General features: G+C 40.5%; 1 protein-coding gene and 1 long non-coding RNA gene across 6 annotated transcripts in view; one reads left to right on the top strand and one right to left on the bottom strand.

The window, feature by feature from the left end:
* The window catches only part of NRIP1 (nuclear receptor interacting protein 1), a 73179-nt gene that overhangs the window by 29887 nt on the left and 19616 nt on the right, over positions 1 to 23676 (top strand). For 2 of the 5 annotated variants that reach the window (XM_059491618.1, XM_059491624.1), the window contains exon 3: positions 20208 to 20255. The exons of 2 other annotated variants lie outside the window; for them this stretch is intronic. The gene's annotated coding sequence lies outside the window, so the exon portion shown is untranslated. Of the gene's footprint in view, positions 1 to 11564; positions 11665 to 20207; positions 20256 to 23676 lie in introns of those variants that run through there. One more of the 5 variants, XM_059491635.1, reaches the window with a different exon arrangement.
* LOC132086174 (uncharacterized) lies at positions 16091 to 22113 on the bottom strand. The gene is made up of 2 exons (XR_009420367.1): positions 21956 to 22113; positions 16091 to 16376 (listed from the first exon to the last, which is right to left on the bottom strand). It is a non-coding gene; the product is annotated as an uncharacterized LOC132086174 (long non-coding RNA).

The following is a 23676-nucleotide window of genomic DNA, read 5'->3' as shown; positions in this document are numbered from 1 at the left end:
GAACCTTGATGTCAGGTGATAGTGAGCATGAATATTCCACAGCCAAAATGTTCCTGCTGTGAACTTCATACATAAGAGAATTAAGGGAAGGACATTTTCCATGAGGTTCTTCCCATATACATTTCTTTTCTGTTCTTTGGATGCCGATTGTCAGTGTGACAGATGAGGGGAGAAGGGTGGCTCATGAGCATGGGAGATCCTTTGGGTGATGTATAGAGCCATGTGTGTAGGTGAACTGTATGTACCGTTGTTTTTGTTGGTCATCTTATGCTTTTGGAGACTACTCTAATGTTTGTTTTGTGTTTGTGAGCAAATGAACTGGGTCCTTTTATTTTTCTGTGGGCAGTAATTTTTTGTTGATGCTTTGTTTGATGTTTGTTAGTACCAACACATAAACATAGCAAGGAGGAAAGGCTGAGAGTTTTGTCAATTCTCTCCTTACTATGGCTGATCCATTAACCACACAAAGTTAAGACAGCCTCTAGGAGGATATTTGATATTTATCTATACAACTATGTTATAAATTATGTGAGTTGTATTTAGAGTAGTAACATTCCATCTTCATCTTTTTCAAATTAGCACTCAGTTTGCCTTCTCCCAATGCTGCATTTTGCTTATCTGTGGTTTCTCAACAGTTGTTCACTTGTACATCAGGAAAGATGAAACAGTGGAATAATGGTGTTTTTAATAATTATTTACATTATGTACATAGCTAATATTAAGCCATTTTGCTTAATTTGCTAATACAAAGCCATTTTTGTGATGTTCATGAAAGTTTGGAAAGTTGACAAATTAATTTAAAGTTGCTTTTTGTTTTTGTTTGAGGTAAATAGTTGTTCTCCCAGTATTTTAATTTGGCAAATCTGTGTTTTTATGTAGATTCATGTCTCTTGAAGAATGCTTTTTATGTCTGTGTTTGGCACAGACATACTGTTAGTCATCCGTAAATGAAAATAATTGAAAAGTGACAGGGGTTTTTTAAATGTTTTGAAATCTTTGGGTGCATTTAAAAAAGTTGTGAAAGCTTCATATTTCTGATTCTTTAAATCAGCCAGCCTGGGGGGGGGGGGGGGGTGGTAACAACTGTACTATTGGCAAAATACTAAGAATTAGACAAACTTGAATGAACCGTTGCACACCTTGAGAAACTGGACTTAATTTTTGTGGTATGCACTAAATAGAAACCTAATGTGCCTTCTGAAAAAGCAGAACAATTTTAGTGTGCTCTCTGTTTTCCTAACCCAGTAGTTTAGCAAGACCTGCTGTAGTTGGAAAAATTGCTGAGAGTATGGAGCTGTAGTGTATTTGTTTTATAGAGGCATTGTGTTTGGGCCGAGGGGTTGTGTTTGCTACAAGACAGATCAGGGGCTTTGTTTCTAAAAGGATCCCTTTGAGAAAGTTTCTAGGCAATTATCCTGAACTGCTCTCCTCCCTTTCTTGTGCTTTCTATTGTAATGTATTTTAAAACTATTGGTTCTTAAGTAAATGAAGAAGTGGTCCTTACTTAAGCTTATGGCTTGACTAGGAACAGGATAAATCTCACTTTCCTCTGCTTAAGTTTCTATTAAGTTTAATGTGAGATTTGATAGCACTTTTGTGTTCTATGTTAAGAAGTAGTCAAGAGATCTGAATCTTACAAAGGGATGAAAGATTCACAACCATTTGGATTTCTAAGGCTTAAGAAAGAGAACCTAATAGGTTGCAAATTTAGATGTGTGCAGTAGAGTGGGAATCTCTGGCTTGAGTATAATACAAAACACCTGTAATTCTAAATTGAGACTGGTGTGAAGTGAAATAACAAAATATCAAGAGAACAGTTGTGGTGGGTGGGTTTCTGACACCCTGGAGAGCTGGGCAGTGTGAGCCACTGCCCGACCTAGGAATTAATGGAGCCTCTTTTGGAGAGGGAAGTGCTGTTGGCAGCTGAGCACATAAATGCACTTACCCAGGAATCGCTGCTGACTGCTGGTTGGTGGCTGCAGCTATTTTGCTGGACACATGGAAACAGTATTACAGCTTGGTCATTGCTGGAACCCCACAAGTGTAATTCACTCTTCTGTTGGGCTTCTCTGGTTGTCAGCTTCTCTTCTCGGCGGCCTGGAGTACCAGCATGAAGCGTGCATGCCTAACCTAGATGCACACACGTGGAAGGACAGTGTATACAAAACATGCCTGCCTGCCAGACACTTGCATCTTTTCAAATTTTATGGCTAGCTGTATTTTCTGTAATCAGTATGCTGCTTTTTGCTTTGTACTGAGATTTGCACAGACAAAACAAGGAGTATTTAAACAAGAGTGTTTGAAGGTGAACTTTGGCAATGTAGTGTTTCAGTGATGATGCAGAGACTGATATATATGTTAAAAACATAAAAACCCCAAAACATACTGTTGTCTTAATTTCATAGGCTTGTGATGTTTCTTTATCAGTCAGGTGCTGATAAAATACTAATAACATTTAATACAGCACAATCAGAAGTGTAAATAAAATAAGTGCTTCCTTACATTACCCCCTTCAATCCCACATCCTTAATTATAAGCAGGAGGAAGTGATACAGAAGCTTAAGAAGGTTAGTTGGGGTGATGAAAGAAGATGACTGAGGAATAAGAAATTATGTTTAACTTTATAAAACATAATATAAACAAACTTCTGGATTTTTTAAAAAAATATTGCAAATTATTGTTGAATGTAGGTAGCTCCCCACCCTTGCCCCCCTTTTAAGTGCAAATTTAGAAAATGTTGTGTCTGGCAGAACAGGAGAAGGAGCTCAAGGACCTGACTGTGTACTGGATGCCTTCAAAGGCTAAGAGTGGGAGGTGTAGCTTAGACGTTGAGATTGCAGGAGTTGAAACTGATTTTATATCATGTTTATACCTTCCAGATATGGGTGGGTGCAGAGATGGAGACAAAATTAGAGCCTATGGTATTAAAGGTAGCCAAGTAGAATTATTAACAGGCAACTGATTAAGGCAACTTTAACAGGCAGCTGATTAAGGCAACTTTAAAGGGTGTTTTTTCCACTATTTAAAGATGTTTCCAGGCATCACTTTGCTCTGAAATCCACTTTTAAAAAAATTCTGTGCTCTGCAGACAGCCAAAAAGCTGTGCTTGTGAATGTTAAAAATGACCTTGAGCAGAAGAACTCAAAGGTTGTTGGTGGCTTTGTACTGAATAAAATAAACTGGCACAGCAATGAGAAAAACCTGCATTAAAGTTCAGGGTCCTGATTCAGCAAAATACAGTCTTAAACATTGATACAGTCCTTATTCTTCTGCAAATGCTCATGTAATTCACAATCAGGACACAAGTTAAAAATTAGAATAAAATGTATTTGTGAGTGTATATAGTATGAAGTGTTGATAATGTCCCTAAGTGAGTATCTGAGATGATTGAAGCAGGAAATGAACCCCCTAAAAGTGAATGGTGCTATCTGGGTGGGTCATCAGCCTTAGTTTATTGAGATCCACTTTTTGAAAGGGTGTGCCAGGTTTGGGAGTTACTGGTTTTGACAGAACATCTGGAGAAGGTTGCTGCAGTGAGAATTTGAGACCCAGTGGGAGACCTAAATTAAACACTGGGCTTTACTAGCAAGTTGTGGAAGATGCCTGGCTGTTTGTTGAGATCTCAGCAGAAAAAGCTTATTTCATTTGTACCATAGGATCATGGAATGGCCTGGGCTGGAAGGGACCCCAAAGATCATCTCATTCCAGGCCCTTGCCATGAACCAGGGACACCTTCCACTAGACCAGGTTGCCCAGAGCCCCATCCAAGCTGGCTTTGAATAATCTAGGGATGTGGTATCCAGAACTTCTCAGGGAAATCTGTTCCAGTGCCTCACCATCCTCAACAGTAAAGAAATTATTCCTAATATTTTGTGTAAACATATTTTCTGTCAGTTTGAAGCCATTCCCCCTTGTCCTGTCACTCCAGACCCTTGTAAACAGTCTCTCTCCATCTTTCCTGTGGGCTCCCTTCAGGTATTGTAAAGGCTGCAATTAGATTACCCCAAAGCCTTCTCTGTTCCAGGCAGAACAATCCCAGTTCTCCCAGCCTTTCCTCCCAGCAGAGCTGCTCCATCCCTCTGGTGCCCTCGGTGCCTCCTCTGGGCTGGCTGCAGCAGGTCCCTGTCCTTGCTGTGCTGGGAGCCCAGAGCTGGATGCAGCTCTCTATTTCCTGAGAGTGTTGTCCAAAATCTTCTTGAGCTTTGTCAGGTTTGATGCTGTGACCATTTCCCTGGGGAGCCTGTTCCAGTGCCCAGCCACCCTCTGGGTGAAAAACCTTTTCCTGATATCCAACCTAAACTGCCCCTGACACAGTCACAATTTCAGGCCATTCCCTCAGGTCCTGTCACTGATCACCAGAGGGACAAGATCAGTGCCTGCCTCTCCACTTCCCTTTGTGAGGATGTTGAGGACCTAAATGATGTCTCCCCTCAGTCTCTTCTTCTCCAGGCTGAACAGACCAAGCGTCCTCAACCAATTCCCATATGGCATCCCCTCAAGGCCCTTTACCATCCTTGTGGCCCTCCTGTAGATGCTCTCCATATGGAGAATACAGAAAGGATGACAATATTTGATCACTTTAATATACATTATTCAGTACTTCTTGGCCTTACCTGTTACTGTCAGGTACTAATTACAATATTAATTTATTTTATACTAGCATACGTCAGTTATTGCATACTAGTATAGTGTATATATATATATATATATATATACTAATATAGTATGCAATAACTGACTTATGCTAGTATAAGAAGGCCAGCTATATCTTACTTAAAAATTATACACTACTGATAAAGCTTCTTACAAAGTAGATATACCTAATGTTTTACAGTAGTATTAATTTTCATTTTTCTGGTAGACCAAGGGCTTCTTTGGGTGCTGGTTGGAAGTTAGGCCAGAAATGCTGGGAGATGTGGTCAGTCACAAAATGATTTTTCAACCGTTTCTGCAAATCCTTGTGGGATGTATGGTTCCAAGAGAATGGTTTTGTCAGTAGCATCCTTAGCAGAAATTTTTTATTTAATAGTGGTGTTCAAATGGAAAGAGAATATATTATATTAACTTCTGCCACCTTTATCCCTTCTTTTTTTCTGCTGCACTGAGGTACACTATGTACAAAATAAGTCTGAGGTTTAAAGAATATGAATGTTGTGTACTCAGAATCAACAGCTAGAAAATGGCAGAATTAAGATTGAGTGGGCAAGCTGTATTTGGGTGGTCTGTAAAATGCTCGTCCTGTCCTGTATAGACAGAGCTTGTGTGTTCTCCTGTGAGTATCCCTGTGGTAGGAGCAGGCAGGGAGCAGTTTTATCCTCTGCAGCTTGCCATGCATGAGAAATTGTTTGAAATAGCCACAAAGCCCACTTTGATGGAAATGGTAGAAATGAGTGACTGTCCAGCTCCACAGATGTGACACTGTCACGATGGCTGTGGTTTGGGTGGGTGGGTGTGCTGTGTAACTGCACTCACTGCTCTTGTCTGAATCTCCTAGGCACAGCCTGATTTGGAAGTTTGTACTGAACTGTTGTGGCCCTGGAAGAAAGCTGCTAATTTGTATTTTTGGCTTTTGGCTTCTAGTTTTGGCAGGGCCACACAACGTGTCCCATACTTGGCAGCAGCGACTGTGTGGCTTGAAAGCTTTTGTTGCATCTTTGAGTCACCCTGCTCAGCTGGAACACTGCAATAGGAGCTCTTTGTTTTTGTTTTGGGGATTTTCACAACACTTGGTGCTTGGAAAAAACATAATATATTTTTGTCCTGTTACACCTTGGAGAAGCTTAAGAAATCAGGGATTTTGCATGGCCATACCATGAAAATTCTTTTTGGTGTTTTCAGCTAGGCTAACATGTAATATGGGAGCTACTTCAATCTCTCTTCCTGGTAATTGGGGTGAACTGGGAAGTGTTCTAGGAAGCACAGCACAGAATGCAGTACTGCAGTAATTGTCTTGTAGACTAAGTGGCTAAACTTTATTTTCTTTAAAAAAAACCAAAACAAAACACCACAGTTGGCTGCTTGTATGGCATCCCATCATGGAAAGACTGCAAAAAGAACACCTTAGTGCAGGAAGATCATGTGTGGGTCTGGTCAGTCTCCATTTCCACGGTCTGTGATGGGTTGGAGAAGGCACATGTGGTGTGTGCCGCCCCCAGGCTCCTGCTTCCCTGGGGCTGCGGAACAGAGATGAGAGGGTCTCTGAGTAGTCATGGGGTTTTTTCTGACAACCAGGTGCTGTGGGAACACCATGGCGTTCTGTCCAGGTGTAACAGGCCTGTGGAAAAGCATCTGTATGGTGCAAGTTCTTCCTCTGCTGATGCAGAAGGCACCGTCACTGATGCTACTGAAACCTAATGCTTAAAATGGTTAAAGCCTTCTAAGGAGGGAGGGTGTTTTGTGAGGAGAGCTGTGGTTCTTGGGAGTGAGGCAGTGAATCTATTTCAGTGGTGGGTGAAGGGTGGTGTTATAGCAGTTGTGACATAACTGGCAAAGCTGTGTCCTTCTTCAGTAAACTTAGATGCGTTTTGTTACCGTGTAACAGACTGTAGTGCCTGGAAAATGACTGTACAAAACCAGACTAAACGGAGCCTTCTGTGCTCAAGCAGAGAAGAATCACAACACCCTCTGCTGGTGCGAGTGACTCCTTCCTTTTCTCCTCAAGGACTTGCCTGGTGGATATCCTAGAAACAGTAAAAGATAGTTCTGAAGTGTGATGCTAGCTCACACTGAGGTTATTTTAACTCATTTGTATTTATTTTGTTTTCCCTTGTAGAAACTGACAGTGTAATCTGACCATTAACATACACCACTCAAACAGATGGGGGAACGTGGTGATGCCTTTCTCTCTTCATTCAATTTGGGGATCCATGTTGCTTTCTAACTAAGCATTCTCCTACTTGGCAGAATTTTACTGGAGGTGGAGTTGGCGATTCTGTGTGCAAATACACTTCTGAAGGAAGCCCCCATCCCTTCACTGTGCCCATAGCTGTGTTTGAATAAAGCTGCTAAATCCACTGGGTAAACTTGTGGTTTCATGGAGTAACCATGTGTTCTTAGAGGTTATCTCTGCCTCTGTGTCACCCTGTGGGATGATGAGCAGTCCCAGGCAGGCTGGGCAGTTGCTTTATTTGTTTTTGTTCCCCCTGTGTGTACAGTCATGCTCTCCAGCCCTTGGTAGGCCCATGGCATGGTAATGCCCTCTGCTCCGCTTCCTGCTTGGCTCGCGATGACTGGGAAGGAAATCACAGGTTAGCACGAGAAGTGGTCACTTTTTAATTCCTGCTCATAAAACCTGTCTGATGCCTGCCACAGCATGTTCCTGACCCTCCTCCTCCTCCTTACCTGGCTTTAGCATGCACAACATGCCATGATGGGTGCTACCACCCATCATTTTCCCGGGATGTTTGTGGAGGGAGCGGAGGCACCGAGCTCCCTTATCCGTCGGGCTGTGTCTGTCTGTCCCCGCAGAGCCGGGAAATGGCATTGCCAGCGGCGGGGGAGGGCTGGCGGTGAGGGGGAGCCCTCTGGGGGCTGGGGGGGAGCAGGAGCCCCGCTCCCAGTAAATGGTGCCTTATATAATTTGGTTATGAAAGAATTGCTGCGGGTTGAGCCTCCCTCGGTGCCTTGCAGAGCGTCCCTCCCTCTGCCGCCTGCGCGGGAAGGGTTAAGAGGAGACAACATCCTGTCAAAGACCTTGTTTTTAATTTTGCCTCTCACACTGGCACAGATCCGGCTAAGAGCAGCCCAGATTAGTTCGGGAAAACCTTTGAAGAGATTTAAGATGTCCTTCAGCCAGTTTGAAGGTTTTTGTCTTGCAAATCCAGTACAAGGGCGCCTGCAGGCATCTCGACCCTTGCTGTGCTGCTGATGCAGCTCAAGGTCACACTAACCCGCCCTGTGACATTCAACAACACACACACACAGAAATTATGCGGTGAAACTGCTTCAGCATTCAGCCAACCAACAACTTCCTCAGTTCCTCACTAAAGGAAGAAGTATATTTTTTTTTTCTCTTTTTGTCTTTTTTTTTTGCTTCGTAGATTTTTTGCTGCAGGAAATAATCCAGGATTTCTGGTGTGTGTGATGACAAGGTCATTTCTTAATTAGAACACATGTAAAGAACAAAGCTAAATGGCTTCAAAACAGCTTTGTAGTTGATGGAGAGGATTTAAATTATTTAAAGAGATAGTCACCCAAGTATGATGGAAACTGAATTCTAAACACATTAACTCTTTCAGTACTCTATGGTTTCCATATGCTACTCAAAAGGAAATGTCAAACTTGATGAGCATTATTGCAACTGCTGTTAAATGAGCATTTTTTACATTATTTATAGTTAGTGTTTTATTATCCTGTCTCTTATCAGAGTTATGACAGCAAGATTTTTTTTTCTTAATAAACAGTGGAATACTCACTGGCTAGAGATCAAGAGATAGCTATAGGAAATTGGTTGTTGGAGATCAGTGGCTTAATTTCTGCTCTGTCTCATATTTTGATGAATGTATTAGCATTAATATATGTATGCATGTGTGAGTACATGTATGAAATATAGTGCAAGTATATAGGTATTCAGAGCTGCCTCTGGGAGGAATCTGGACTCCTGTCCTCAGTGCTCAGCATGGTTGCAAGGCATAAGAACATATTAAAGGTGGATTTTGGGATTAGGGAATGAGAAATGAAAAGACAGAATTGACAAGAAATAGCAATTTCACTTAGTTTGAACAGACTGTGAGCTGGCTGGGAAGAGGAGATGCATCTGAATTTTGTTCTTTGAATTTGCTTGTCACTTTGAGTCAAAGCGCCTAAATACAAAGGCGTTGGTACCACTGTCTCAACCATGGTTTTGTGTGGCTGTATGTTAATGATTCATACTTTTAATCCTATCCTCCTATATTTCTTTCCCTTATTATGTTTTCTAAGCTTCTTATTCTGTAAATGCCAGGGGCTGGGAAGGTGACCACCCTTCTGTAGTTGCCTTGGGCATGCAGAGCCCCAAGTATCCACGGGTAGCACTCTCCTGTTAAAAGGATTGACCTGATGCGCCAGAGGAGAAGCTGGATTTACTGTAGGACCTGCCTTTTGGTGCCAGCACACAGTACCTTTCCAGCTTGTATGCTTAATAAAACAGTGAGGGAAAAAAAACACTTGTGAGTTGTTCACTAAGGGTAAAGAGGCAAAAAAGAAATAAAATCATAGAGTAGAAACTTTGCTTTCAGAGTTTGGCCTCTGTATATGCTCAGAGATGTCACTGCATGATTTGTCTGAGAACTGAAATGTGCAGAAATTAGTCTTCTCCTGTCATCAAAAGTCTAGCAGTTAATTCAGATTTAAGTGTTTCAAGAGTAACTGACATAAAATTTACTGGGGGATTTGTTTTTTTCTGGTTGTTTTCATTCCTGTTTTGTTGTGTTTTTTCTTTTTGTTTTTTTTTTTCCGGGGTAAACCTTGTTCAGCTGGAACTTGCAGTGCAATAAATGTCAGACAGAGTGAGCTTACTAGAAAGAGATGGTGCTGGCTCTGAGGACCTCCTGAGAAAGGAGGAAACTGCATTTGCTAGGATAAAGAGGGAAGATAGGGTGCTACAACTTCTTTTTTCCTTTCCCTGCACCATCTGGCTCAGGCGAGGCTCGTGAGAAGAAAAGAACAGAGGCAAACAGGCTCCACACACGGATAAGACAAAACTGATGTGCTCTGTGAAATCTGTATATTCCTGCCCTTGCCTGGGGTGTGCTGTGCCCTTAATATTATGGGAGACCTAAGCTCACCTGCTAGTAATTTCTAATTTACTGTCCTAATTCATCGATTTGTTATCACTAATTGTACTTCATTTACTTCTGTGTAGTTTCCAGTACCTAAAGGGTTGAAAGGTTGCTGTAATTGGCACCCGCAGCTGCTCCTTCTTTTGACAGGGGATAATTTTGCAGCCTATGCTTTGTGTGACAGCTGCCTAATTGGGCATTCTCCCCTTGTAGCGAGCCTGCCTCCTCCAGCCTCCCTGCTGACAAATGGTGCTGGATTATAGATGAGGACACGCTGACCCGTTCGACCTTGCTGAGGCAGCGGGGAGGGGCCTCCTGCTACTTGAGGGAAGCTTTGGGTCATTTAAAGGACAAGGTCATGAGCCAGGTGGGGAAATGACATGATATCACATGACAATAGCCCGATGACACGGTCACCGTGTCAAGGACAAACTCATCAGTATTGATTAACGCCGCTTTTTTTTTTTTTTTTTTTTTTTTTTTTTTTTTTTTTTTTGCCGGTGTCTCTGCAAAGCCACTGATATTTCAAAAATATTTTGCTAATTTGTCCTAGGTGAAGTGCCAGGCATTATTTTTGGGGAGCATTTGTGCAGTGTCTTCTTAATTCAGATCGTGTGCAAAAGCAGTGTTGTTAAAACCCTGCCGACGATAATTTGTAAGGTTCATCTTGATGTTTTTGGTAAAATGTACATCTGGCAATACTGGGAGGAAAATGCCAGCAAGGATGCATGACAGAGCAGAACTTAAGGGAGAAAAAAAATCCCCTGCTTTGAAATTTCAGTGTTTCACTTTTTACTCCTTGAAAGGCACATGTATGAACCTCTGTGGAAACACATGCATGCACATGTGTACAGCTGACTGGAAAGTAGGAAAAGTCTTTATTTAAAGAGAACCAAAGAGAAAAGTTAAATATAAATTGGATGTTTAAAGGAAAAGTCTTATTTATATCAGCTCAAGGGCTATACAGTTAAGATAATGCCCTTCCTATTTTAAGAACTAGAACAGTATCCAACTATGCCAGGCAATAAAAACCTGCTAAGTGGTTTTTCGAAAATGTTGTGAATACAAGTGACAGTGTTTTGAGAGCATCTTCATGTTGCATTTCTATGCTAATAAACTTCAAGGTAAATGAACAGCTTGTTTGACATTCGCTATGTTAGACAATAATAAAATGCTTTCTTCTGGAGTAATTAGACTTGATAGATTGATTATGTTAAGAGGTAAAGATAAATATAATCAGAAAGAGAACTCTCTCGAAGGGAGTTGGTGCCTGTTTTTTGAACTTTGCCGCTGTGGTTGTGGTTTAGCCAGTGCCTGGTGGTGTGTGTCACACCTGTGTGTGCACTCACACACACACAGAGGGACACATGCACAAACACTCGGCGTGGAGTTTGTGAGAAGCTGGGAGAGGAGAGGAGCGTTCACCTCTGAGCCCCGTTCCCTTCCCCGAGAGATCTGATTTGTTGTGGGAAACTGTTGTGTCTGAGCCTCGTCAGTTCACCAGGATGTAATTTTACTCCCCCGAGGTAAAAAGCCGTCAGTGGCAAAGTGTGATAAATTAGTTCACTCAAGTAGATGCGCGTGCGTGCGTGCGTGTGTGTGCGTGTTTAATTCTGACCTTGCTGTGCATGTGTTGAGCTGCTCTCCGTGCCCGAGTCAAGCCCGGTGGAGGTTTAATCCTGTGCCCTTGTACACGTATACTTACTTGATTAGTAGTTGTGGTTATCTCAGCAGAAGACATTCTGCCCTCCTCCTTGTGTTGGTCGGGACCCAGGCATTGGGGAGTCAAGTCGAAGGAGAAAGAAAAGAGATTTTTGCATTAGTATTCTATGAAAGCCTTACTGTCTGCAGAACAAATTGATTGCTACAGTGTACCTGTGCTTGGCACCACTGCTGTGAAAGAAAGGTATGGTTGTAATCTGTTTTATTGTATTACATATTGTGACACTCCAGGAATGTTTAACATTCGCCTCTTCTGTGGCACATGCTAGAAGTCTGAGGAAAAGAAAATATGTGAATGAATGAAAAGTGTGCGGGGCTGTCGTATCGGCAGCTTTGTTTACTACAGCGAACTAAGTAGCCCCTGCTAATGAGACAAATTTATGTGCCAATGGCAACGTAAGGAGATGATTAACTGAATTCTCTGTCTTCTGTTCAGTTCCTCACATCAGTGTCAGTAGTTGCTACGTACCTACACAGATAAAATTCTAATTAATGTTTTAAGGGGGTTTGGGTTTAGCTTTTTGCAAGATGATTAATGTGAAGTATACTTGAACATGGGTGTGTTTGCCGCTTTAAATGAAAATGTGTTGTTTTTTTCTAGTTATTAATCTGCTGTGATGGTCCTGCATGTGGGAAGGGGGGGTATGTGAGGGGGTTAGGGGAGGTACAAAAACCTGCAAATCTTAGATGTGCTGCTATGATAAACAGCACAAGAACAAAGCTGAGGAAAAGTCTGAGAGGATTTGAGTCTTCATATCTCACACACAGACACACACACCACCCCCCTTTAGTAATGTGTAAATATGCACCCCTATTTTAATGTGAAATCTAGGGCTCTTTGTTTCCTTAACCCAGCTGTAGACTTCACGTAGTTGATTCTCTGGTTTTACAGATGCTCAGCTGATGTCAGTTGTGTGGGAAGTAGGAAGCACTCCATTAATAAAATTCAGGCTGTTTCACAGAGGGCTGTGCTTAGTGGCTCCTTCTTGGCATCACTGAAATTTTATTGCTGATTATTTGGATGTTTGCTTGTGGTCACTCCAAAACATCTGAAGTATCTGCTCTTGTCATGCAGACATTCCTGACTAATTAAGTTTAGGACAGGTGGCAGACTCCTCCTGGGCATTTAAATCTGCGTGTAAACCTAATCTAATAACTTGATGAGAAAATGAAAATCTATCTTTCCTGGTGTGTTGTCACCACACACAAGCCACAGTGGTATTTGTGAAATCCTCTCTCTACTCTTTGTCCTGGCAGGTGCCAAGTGAATGAGTTGCTTTAAGGAAATGAGGGACTTGGAAAATGCTCCATGTCCTGAGCAGCAGTCATGCACTGTAGTAGTTACTGCTGTCATACAGCCTTGCTGACTTAAGATTAACACTTTATGGATGTGGGGTGTATTTATATGAGTGTACCCTTGAGCTTCCGTCTTACACCTTGCAGAGAGTGTCAATACAGCCTTATACATGCAGACTGTTGATCTTTGAGATCTCTTGACAGCTGAGAAAATTTCTGAAGAACCCCAATTTGGGAAGGTCTGTGATGTGACTGTTTGGACTCCAAATATGATGACTTTAGTTGCAACTAATCAGTCAAAACTTGCTTATTCAAACCAAATATTTTGTGAATAACCTCTTCTTTCCCTGAATTGCTTTTTTTTTAACATAAACACATGTTGTAAGGAAAAGTTGGTAAGAACAGTTGCACAATTTACACAGCAGATGGGAGGATCCAGGGACTTGATCATATTTATCCATATTTAAGAGAATTTCAGTAATGCTATAGAAATGGTTAATTCTTATCTCATATTCTGTATTCATTTTTTGTAGATTTTAACCAGTTGGTGACAGGAGGTTGAGTTGTGAAAAAGGTGTTAGATAAATACTGGGCAGTACTGCATTTCAATGCAATTAACTTTTGTTCATAAATAATTCAACCTATGACTTTAAATAAATGATCAGAGGAAAATAAAATGACGTGATTAAATCCAAGTCCTTGAAAACATTTTGCCAGTCAAGATTGCTGTGACTGCTTTGGGACTTAAAATTCCTCTGTTGAGAAGAGCCAGTTCTTAGAGTTGTGGGGATTTTGTTTCATTTTGTTTATTGTCAATTCTCAGCTTACCATTAGAGATATGAGTTAGACTCTTCAGATCATAGTTAAAAGAGAGACTGATGATGTGTTTTTTATAATTTTGTCTTGATTTTCTTAGAAACGTGGAATATATCAGCTTGAGTAGCCTTTGGTTTTCCTAGGTTTTTGGTGGGATTTTGTTTGTTTGTGGTTTTTTTTATGGAAAGTAGAAGCATTTTTTTTGCTGAATTGAAACTTTTGCTTCCAGCCTTACTGATTGAGCATGACTGATGACATTAGAGTGTTAATGAGAATTTTGGAATACTATTTGGCCTGGAGTAGACTCCTCTATTGTGGATGGGGCAATGGAGAAGACACCAAATGAGGAAGAAAACCCAAAACCAAACACAACCCCAACCAAATAAATCACATTTTAAAACCAATTCTTGCTTATAATGGAAGTACACAGTTGATTCCAGCATTGGTTGCCTGTATTAAACAGCTTTTCCTTGGGAAATACTGAATCTAAGTTTTAAGTAAGAGTTGGTGCTTGAGTGTTACTATCAGTTTAGGCAGATTTTAGAGGTGAATTCCAGATTAGATCTGTTTTTGAAGGGTGGCTGTGCACTGCTTGAGATTGTGAAATGCTTGTTCCCCATCTCCACCCCTTTTCTTTCTGTTACCATGGTCTACCATAATAAAGAAGAGAGGAAGTGGAGGTGTTACATAACTTCAAGTAAATAGATTTTGGGTGCAGATACTGAAGGCAGCTTTAACTCCACCAGTGCTGTCACGACCAGAATCCTGCTAATGCTAAAGGCAGTTGTGTAATTAATGGCCTTGTGTGCTGAACTGAGACTGCTGCGAAACCTCTGGAGGGAATTGTTGTGTCTATTGTGTTGGTTAACTTTCCCAGAAAATACAGTCTGTTGCTGGTAGTTTGTTGGGGTGATGGGGGAGGATTTTGTAAGGTGTGATGAAATATTCCCTGGCATATTTTTCCTGACCACTGGACAAAGCATCTGCAGCAACAGAGCCTGGTTGAAATGGAGCTGTTAATAAAAACGAGATGAGTTTTACTTGAGGAATCAAGTGTGGTGAGATAAGAAAATAGAAGGCTGCACTTTAAACTTCCAGTGTGTTTTTAAGATATTTAAAAATCATATAAAGAATTTGGAACTGATTTTGATATAGCGCCTTACCTACTGAAACAGTGGTAAATGATCTAGAATAGATAAAAATTATTTGTCGTTTTTTGTGTAATCTGTTCTTCTGGAGCCATTTATAAAACCTTGTTAAAAGTTCCAAAAACCTTATTCTTTTCTTCTTTGGATCTTTGTTTCTGCAACCTCAGCCATAGGTGGCACTGACTATTAGCAATTAGAAGGTTTGGGGATGCCTCCCCTCCTCTCAGACTTAGATGTTTGAGCCGCTGTCAACTGCTTGATCCATTTTCTCTCACTCTGGCAAAGAGAACAGTGTGGCAGGTATCTGAGAGTTCTACAAATGAATAGTTATAGGAGCCAAATTACTGACTGACTTTGGTCAATTTGGAAACTTCCAGCTTGTGAAGCTAGAATTTGAGTTTGCACAAACTCATCAGGAAAAACGCTAATATTGATTAGTGAGGGCGAGCACACTTGTTTTGGCAGGCTTAGTTCTTGTTATTCAGGAGACTTGAAGAGGAGGCTCAGTCAGGCTTGGAGTAATTCAGCATTCCAGAGACGGGGCACCATTGAGCAGTTCAGCACATGCAAAATAATCTGTCTGTCTGGATTCACTTGCTGCTGCAGCATCAGTCCCTTCACTCTGCTGGCACAGGCTGCTGCAGTTCTGCCTCTTCACTGGGGGAACCAGGGATGAATGCACACCCTGGGTTCTGGCCCATCTGAGCTGTGAGTGTATTGCAGCTGAGTTACACTGGTAAAAGACAGGTTTTAACAGCTTTCTAAAGCAAGGAATTAAAAATGGACCTGTTTGGGCAGGAAGTGCTTAGATATATCTACAGACAGACTTGGCTATGAGAGACCCTTGCTTCAGGCTAGAAGGGACTTTATTGTACTTGGTTAGGAAAGGCACTGAAAGTGGTCAGTGGATCAGAAGAGCTGCTGTGCAGTGGCTTTTGCAGCTCCGGTCCATGTGATAGTTCTTGCCCAGTTTATTAGGACTGCTTCCTCATGTTAGATCCCTGAGAAATAGGGAAAGCTGGTGGAATTATATTTTTGATCATGATGCCATCATTTGTGTTTGATTCAGTATTGATACTTTAGTTCAGTTCTGACGTGATGTTTTGTTGGAGAGAACATTGTTTCAGCACATAGTGGAACACCCATACTGCAGCATTTGACTGACAGGTATCTCCACCTGAGGGTGATGGGAATGCCAGTAATTTGTCCTATTTTGGAAGAGAAAGGCATTTACTGTAGTGTGCAATTCCTACTCCTTTAGTAGTAAGCACTGTTGTTTCCTCAAGTTTAAGGTACCCAATTATTGTTTGGTTTCAAGAAAAACCCCCAAAAACCAAAACACCCACAAACTGTGGAGAGAATATCTTATAATTCAGCTAAAATTCAGAAAATCTTTCTTTATTTGTTGTGGATATGGAGTTAATGTGCTACTGAGCAAGCTGCTTAATCTTCTTCCATTCTTGCTGTTCCTCTTGCATAGAGTAGCAATATTCCAAAGTACTGCTGTGATATGTTCATGCATGTTCCTAAAATGTTCTGGTTTGTTCCAAGATGGAATCTCTTTTCTTGCAATTCTGACAGTTCCCAGTAGCCTCCAACATGGTTTAGACCCACACCGTGCATGTAATGAGAGGTCCTGGTGAACAACAGAGGAGTGAAATTACTGTGATCAGTCTGTAAATAGCAGCAGCCATCCAACATCAGATATTTAGATGTCAGATTGAAACAGGTCTTTGGTAGCTGAAATGCCTCTTACTTGTTAGTTTGCTTGTGAGTGGGGTTTTTTAATGACCTCAGTTTATGTATGAGCAATATGTAATTTAATTCTGTAGTTCATGCAAATCCAAAATAGTTTGGGATTTTAATTCCAGATTCATGTAGTGGATGGATAAGTCCATGGAAGTCCTTTCTGTACTTAGGATGTTGCTTTTACTCTGCAGCTTGGTGGTGGAGTACATGATTTTTTTATTGGTATTATTATTAAGTGTTTAAATTGTGATTGTATATTTCATCAAAAAAGCCCCTGATGCTTGGTCAACTTCAAACATTTTCTTCTTCTCAGCTTTTCTACCTGTGACTGTCATTTTACCAGAGAATATAATTTCATGGAAGGGTAGTTCAGATGCATGTTTTTTGTAATTGGCAAGTGTGGACACTTGCACATAGTTACAGCTGACTGAGTACAGTCAGCAGTGGAAGAAGTATGTTACCAACAGTTTCCCACTCCTACAAAAATTTCTTCTGTTCTCCAAGATTGATGAGGTTGTGATGTGAAAGGTTTTTGTAGTCATGATGGAGTGCAAGCCAGTTTGAAATTAAAACTGGCTGGATGAACTTTACTGTGCAAAAATTAAGCTCATAATCAAATTTGCCAATTATACAAAAACAAATGGTAAACAAGGGAAGTTTTAGTATCTGAAGTGGCAAAGATTGCATACAAATCCCTATCATGTAATCTGGCTTTTCTGGATGTGCATTAGAAAGACTTCAAAAATACTGTTATCTTTCTTTTTGTTATTATCTGTGAGGAGCATGGATCATGCTTGCTCTTGAAAAATATGCACTTGCTTCAAGTAAAGAAACTGAAGTGAAATACAAGAATTTGTGGGAAACACTAGAAAGCTTTTTTTCAGATATATTAGCAAAAAGGAGCTGCTTGTTACTCCATGTTCTTGAATCATTCATGTTTTACTGAGCAGCTGGCAAAACTAAGTTGCATTCATTGCATGCTTTATCTCTTACATGTGGAAGTGAATTGCAAGAATGGTTTAAAGTCTGTTAATTTTTTGCTTTGCAATCTTACCCCCCATGCCCCCATATAAGTGGAGCTTTTTGGTCTGGAGTGGTGATGGATACACAGTTATTTACTGTTTTTTCTCATTTTTACCCTCCCACCTGTTTTTCAGCAACAGATTAGAGTCAAGATGTTTTAGAGCTTCCAGTCTTTCCTCTTGTTTCTTCGGTCAAAATCACTGTTAAAATAGTGTAAACCCCTGAAAATTTTGGACTTTCCATTCATATGCATTGTGATAAAGCTTACTGCAGTTCAGTGGAAATGCTTCCTACTGCATGGTAGAGAAATACAGCTGGTGTTGTAGGCTCCCTAGAATTTCACCTCTGGTTTTATATTTTAGCGAGACAAATTGATTATAATGTTTTACAGTGTGCAGTGTCCTACCTTAACATGTTTGTGCTTGTCATTTTTTATAGTTTAGAACTCCATGCTGGTCAGGCAGGTTGAACAGTTTCACAATCTTTCCTGGCATTGATGCTTTCTTCCTCTTTGTACCTACTTTTCCCCTACATCTTTCCTTTCTGTTTCATTATCTCTGCATCTCCTCTCAGTTTGTAAGCACTTTGGGGTGGTAGTCTGAATTTACAGGAATATAAAACATTTTACAATAGTAATTATGCCAAATGTCAAGCACAGACAGACCTGCTCTCATAAACCTGGCAGCATATAAAGAAGGCAAGTGGATTTTGCATCCTGGTAGGTTATTCTTGGTCAGTCAAACTATTCACCTTCCAAAGTGCTATGAGCAAGCTCTGGTGTATACATGATTTAATAGAGAGATAATGAGGTGACTTTGGAAGCAAGGGTTATGTTTTATTTGCAGTAAAACAGAATTCAGACGTAGACCCAGTAAATCAAACCACTCTGGTTTGAGGTGGAGAAATTATGTTCAAAAAAATGGAAACTTGCAGTATTAAGTCTGCTGTTTGGGCTGGGGAGGTTATTTGATGAAGGCAGCTGGGACACAGAAAGCTTCCTTGCTTTCACTGGAGGAGGTCTGGGTTTATGCTTAGGCGCTCCCTCAGCCTTCACCTTGCTCCTCAAAAGTTTCCTCATCCATGTCATTGTTGTCATGATTAAAAGTAAGTAAGTTTTGGTCTCTCTAAAAAGAGGTATCGCCTTTCTTTCCCAGGAGCACTATTTTTTCATTCTCTGCTCTTTCTTGCCTCTGTGCCCTCTGAAGTGAGAGCAGATTGCATCAGGGTAGGGATATTGTCATTGTACCAGCTGGAGAAGTGAAAGAGCTCTCACTAGACTTTTTAAAAGTAGCAGCTCAAGGGAAGGGGAGCCCTTTGATGCTGTATTTTAGCCCTTCTACATTATATTTTAGGCCTTTTGTACCCTTTTCTTCCTATCATTAATCTTTGTGTTCTGTTGATCTTTTAGGGTATATCATTCGTTGCTTCCCTTCCAATCATATGTAGTAAAAGAAAGGTATTGGGTGAAAACTGTTATTGCAGCAGCACGTATTGTTGTACTGCAAAACAAATAAATGCATTTTTTCTTCTGTAAGAGGAAGAGAAAACACTTATTTTGGAGGCCAGTGTTGCTCTAGGGCTTCATTTAATTGCTGTCCAGCTGAACTTGTCAGCATCTCACAGGTGCAGATGTATTTATTTTAAACTTCATATAGACTATGATGAGGAAAAGGGAACAAACAAGTCTGTGAGGAAGGGCAAGCAACATATATCATTTGTGTTTTGGCTTGTGGTCTTGCAGGAGGTATTTTGGTGGATTTGGATTAATTTTTGCTCTGGTAATTTACTGCTGAAAGAGAGGAAGAAAGAGCCTCCAGAGTGTAGATGATCTTCGCCTGGGGAGCAGTGCAGAATTGTAATGGAATTTCCTGTGTGAGAGGTGCCTGGGTATTACAGTAGAAATGAGTGTTTGTGGAAACAAAAGGGTAAGGAAAAGGAACACAATAAGTGGTTACGTTATGTGGACAGAAATGAAAGTTATTAGTGTTCGTAGAATTCAGATGAGAAATTCTAAACTTAATCTAGAGCAAGAGAAAAACAATTGAAAAAGTTAAAATAAAGGGTTAGGTGAACAGAGTGTCTTCAGGGGAAAGATTACAATACCAGCTGTGTTTTGTGTAGTGTGGAATGGCCTTTGGATGTTGTTAATGCTACACAAGTGTGGATTGTGGAAGTGGGGAGCTGAGGGAAGATTGAGTGAGGGTAATGATGAGAGCAGGAGAAAATAAGTAAGATTCTAGAGAAGTTGAATGCAGTACCATGGGTGTGTTGTGTGTTCCTGATTTCATTTTGGTTGTTTGGGGCTCTTTTTTGTCATGGTGGGTAAATGGATAGTGGGAATAAATGGATAGTGTTAGAATAAAGATAATCCCCTGATGACAGCTTATTTTACAAAGTGGGTAGTATTAACCAGGCAAGGGGGGCTGTCCCCTCTCTCCTGGCAGGTTACCTTTACCAGCTTGCTCAGCTCAGTTTAATTTGTTAAGTTCTGATACTCTCACCAATCAACCACAAGTATAACCAGCTTTTGGGGAAAACTTTGTTCATCTGTTTATACCCTGTTAAGACGTAAGACAGGCTCCCTTTTGTGAGCTGATACTGAATTAACAAAATTACTTTCCTGTTATTGTAGAAATATAATGGTTTTCCACCATAAGTTTCTACGTTCTGATTATAATGTATTTATTTTTGGCAGGGAGGAGTGAAAACCAGATTCACAAAATCCTGCATTGACATTTGAAAGGTATGAGTTTTGTCCCTGAACTTGAAAAGTTTATTAACCTGTATTTTTTCTCACCCTGGACATGGAGTGGTAACTTTATCTCATTCACACTTGCTTTGGTCCTTATCCCTCTCAGGAATTCCCAGTCAGATGGCTCATTTCACATCCCTGTATAGTCCTGATCTCATTCTCCTGACATTGCTAACTAGGGTGCCAAGGTAACAATCTGCTGAGTTTCCTGAGAGGCTGAAGACATGCTCACCTGCTCACCAGAACTTCGGCTTTTTCTCAACAAAAGGATTGTAAATTGTATGCTTTTAATAGCATTAAGTCCCTTTGACAAAGTTTATGGGGTTGTGGGTTTTTATGGGGCTTTTTCTCCTCTGGTATTCCTTTGTTGCCCTCTTAGGCTTGTACCTCCCTTTCCAATATGATTCGCTTCAGCATTTATTTGGAATTTGGGAGTTGTTTGTGGTTCTGTGAGACTCTGCAGGTACTCACAAGTCTTAACTGCTGCTGAATGAAATCACAGTCATGTGTTCGTTTGAGTTCTTTTGGTCTCACTCACTGATGAAATTGAGCAACAGAATTTGAATAAAACTATCCTTCTTAAGCAAGATTATGTATAGACTGAAAAAGAAAAGAAACAAAAAATGTGCTTTAGTAATAATGCAGGCAGTCAGTGAAACTTGCCTTCCGGTTATTGACAGGCCTTACTATATATTGATTTAGAAAACACTGGCATTATTGATGTTACATTGAGCTGGGAAATAACTCTTCCAGTTACATCAAGGAAAGATGGCTTTATATAACACAGAGAACATGGGTTGTGACCTGTCAGCCATGTCCAAATCTCTGTTCTGGCAGGGTAAACTGGAAATAATGGATAACTGATCAGCTGAATCCATAGAGTTGGGTTATAGATAATAACTATCAGATAATGCCTTCATACTACATCATACATGGCTTCAGCTGCTTTGGTGCAGTTTCACCTGTTTATTTCCTAGATTCTTGACTTTTAGGTCTTTTGTTATGACGTCCCTCACTCTCACTGCATTCCTTCAGTACTCATCAAGTGAATAAATTAAAACTGTAATTTTGAGCTGTTTCCCCCAAGGCTGAGACAAGATTTGCAGAGAGAAATTCACCACCTACCTCCCACTGCCTTTCATTGTTACAAATTTTATTTGATGATGAATCGATACCAGACTTCCAGCATGTGGGAAACCAAATCACCTGCAATGGTTGCTGTGTGTTGAACAGCTTGAAGGAATAGTAACTCTGGGGTAACCGGTGTTGCACATCTTGGAAATCCTAATGCTGTGTCCTGAATGATAAAAGGACACTGAAATTTCAAATGTTAACTAGTTTGCTTTTAGTAGTCATGATGCTTAAACTGGTGGGTTTTAGCATGGTAGATACCCCTCTGTCCTATGCATATGTCTGTAGCTTTTAATATGTTTTTATTCATTTAGATGCCTCTCTCATGCACAGATCTGCATGTGTGCATAACTTTGCCATTATTTTATTGTCCCATTAAAATTCATAGGTGTACTTACATCAGGGAAAATACGTAAAAAGGAAGTACAAAGGTCAAGAACCTATTACTACACTGTTCATCAATAGGGTGTTTTAAGATTTTTAGAAACTTATTTGACATTTCACACATGTAACTATAACTACGGACAATAATTTTTCAAAAAAATAAGTAAAAATCGTACCTTTACAGAATTGGGGCTTGATAGCCATCCAGTCCTTTAACATAATCCATTGTTGTGGACTCTTGTTGACTGCTGAATTGATCAGAAGTACTTTTTGCTAGCTGTTATGTTTATTGTTGTTGCTGTATTGGCTGGTTGTTTGCTCCTGTTTGTCATTACCCCCTTTTAAAAGACAGCACCTTTGAAGTGCTTTCCATTTGGATCACTGTGTGGAAAGATGCCTGTTCCAGCTCTCCAAAGAGGAATGGATAAGAACTGGATTGCAGATATTTTCTACATGGTGTCACAGCCAAAAGCACCACTGGCTGCTAACAGCAGCCTGCACATCCCTGCTGCTCAATAAATGGGGGATTTGATCCAAAGTTCAGAACAAGCAGAAACCTCTTGCCTCTGCAGGTTTTGTGTGTAAAGAGTGTGAGCTTGTGTTTAAAAGGAAAAAACCCAAACCCACAATGGCTGCTGACTTGTTTTATCAAGGGTTTGGTTGTGAAGATTAAAGAGGGTTTTTATAGGATAAGCTTGAGAGAAGACTTGCCATGACACTGAATGAACAGTTACTCACTGTAATGAAGCTCAGTTAAAGCAAAGGCTTTTTCATGTGTTTGTAAACTTAAAAAAAAAGCTATGTGACTGCAAATAAACTTGCTGTAGGGTTTCACATTTTGGGCAGTTGCACTGCTAATAATGATGTGTTTCCTAGAAATGTTTTTAGTTGTGAAATATCCTCTATACACATTTTCATGTGTGCTTGGTTGTCAGAGTGAGCTGCTGATTTGTGGATGTGGAAGGATCTTCTGCTGGGTTGTTGTAATCATTGTCTGATTTACTTTCTTTTATTTTTCCCTTTCTAACTCTTCAATGCAGTGAGAAGCTTTATCAGCTTTTCACAAACTAGGAAGGATAGAAATTCTGCTTGGAAAAAGAAAACAACCAGCTTCCCCTTTTCTCCCATTTTGCTGAAAGCGCTTGCAAAAGGGGGACTAAGGAAGAGTAGAATTGTACTGCCCTGAGGTCTACAACTTAAATCAATTTGATCTTAAACCAGTGACTGTTTTAGGGTCTGATGAATCACTCTCAGAGTTAGAAGCACCTATACCACAGTGCTGAGAAGCTGGCATCCCAGGTCCAGGAGTGATTTGTATCTGGCCCTAGTAGCTCAGGCAGTGCTATACCTTAAAAGGGTGACAACCTAATTCTTGTGAAGGATATTTTCAAAAAGGAGACAAGTTTTTAAACCTTTTTTTTTCCATCTTTTTTTCATTTGAGGCCTTTTCATTAGTAGCTGAGACAACCCAGTCATACAGGCAGAGAGCTGCAAATGTACTAGCTCTGCAAAAATGGAGGAAAATCAGTAAACAAAAGTTCAATAGCTGAAACAAGGTGCAGGAGGGTATGTGATGGCGTGAAGGTTTTACTGGCAATGTCCAAGATGCCCACATACTAGTGAACTACGTCACTGCAAATGGGTTCCAGTAAAAGCTTTAATATTAACACAGGCAATCCTAGTTATAGACATATCTCTCTGTCTAAATATAAATTGCTCCCACTCGTGTCTGGACTAACATCAGAGCAGTGCTAGTGTTGAGAGTGGGGGTTAAGAATGAAGAGTACAAGCCACACTATTCTTTAAATTGCTGCCTATCACAATGAGCATGTAAACTTTGTGGCAGCAGTGCATTTTGAATGCCATGGTGTCACCCAAGGCACCTCTTGCTCATGCT

Source organism: Ammospiza nelsoni, chromosome 2 (genome assembly GCF_027579445.1).
Source record: "Ammospiza nelsoni isolate bAmmNel1 chromosome 2, bAmmNel1.pri, whole genome shotgun sequence".
Lineage (NCBI taxonomy): Eukaryota > Metazoa > Chordata > Aves > Passeriformes > Passerellidae > Ammospiza > Ammospiza nelsoni.
This window is presented reverse-complemented; position numbering and strand designations above follow the sequence as displayed.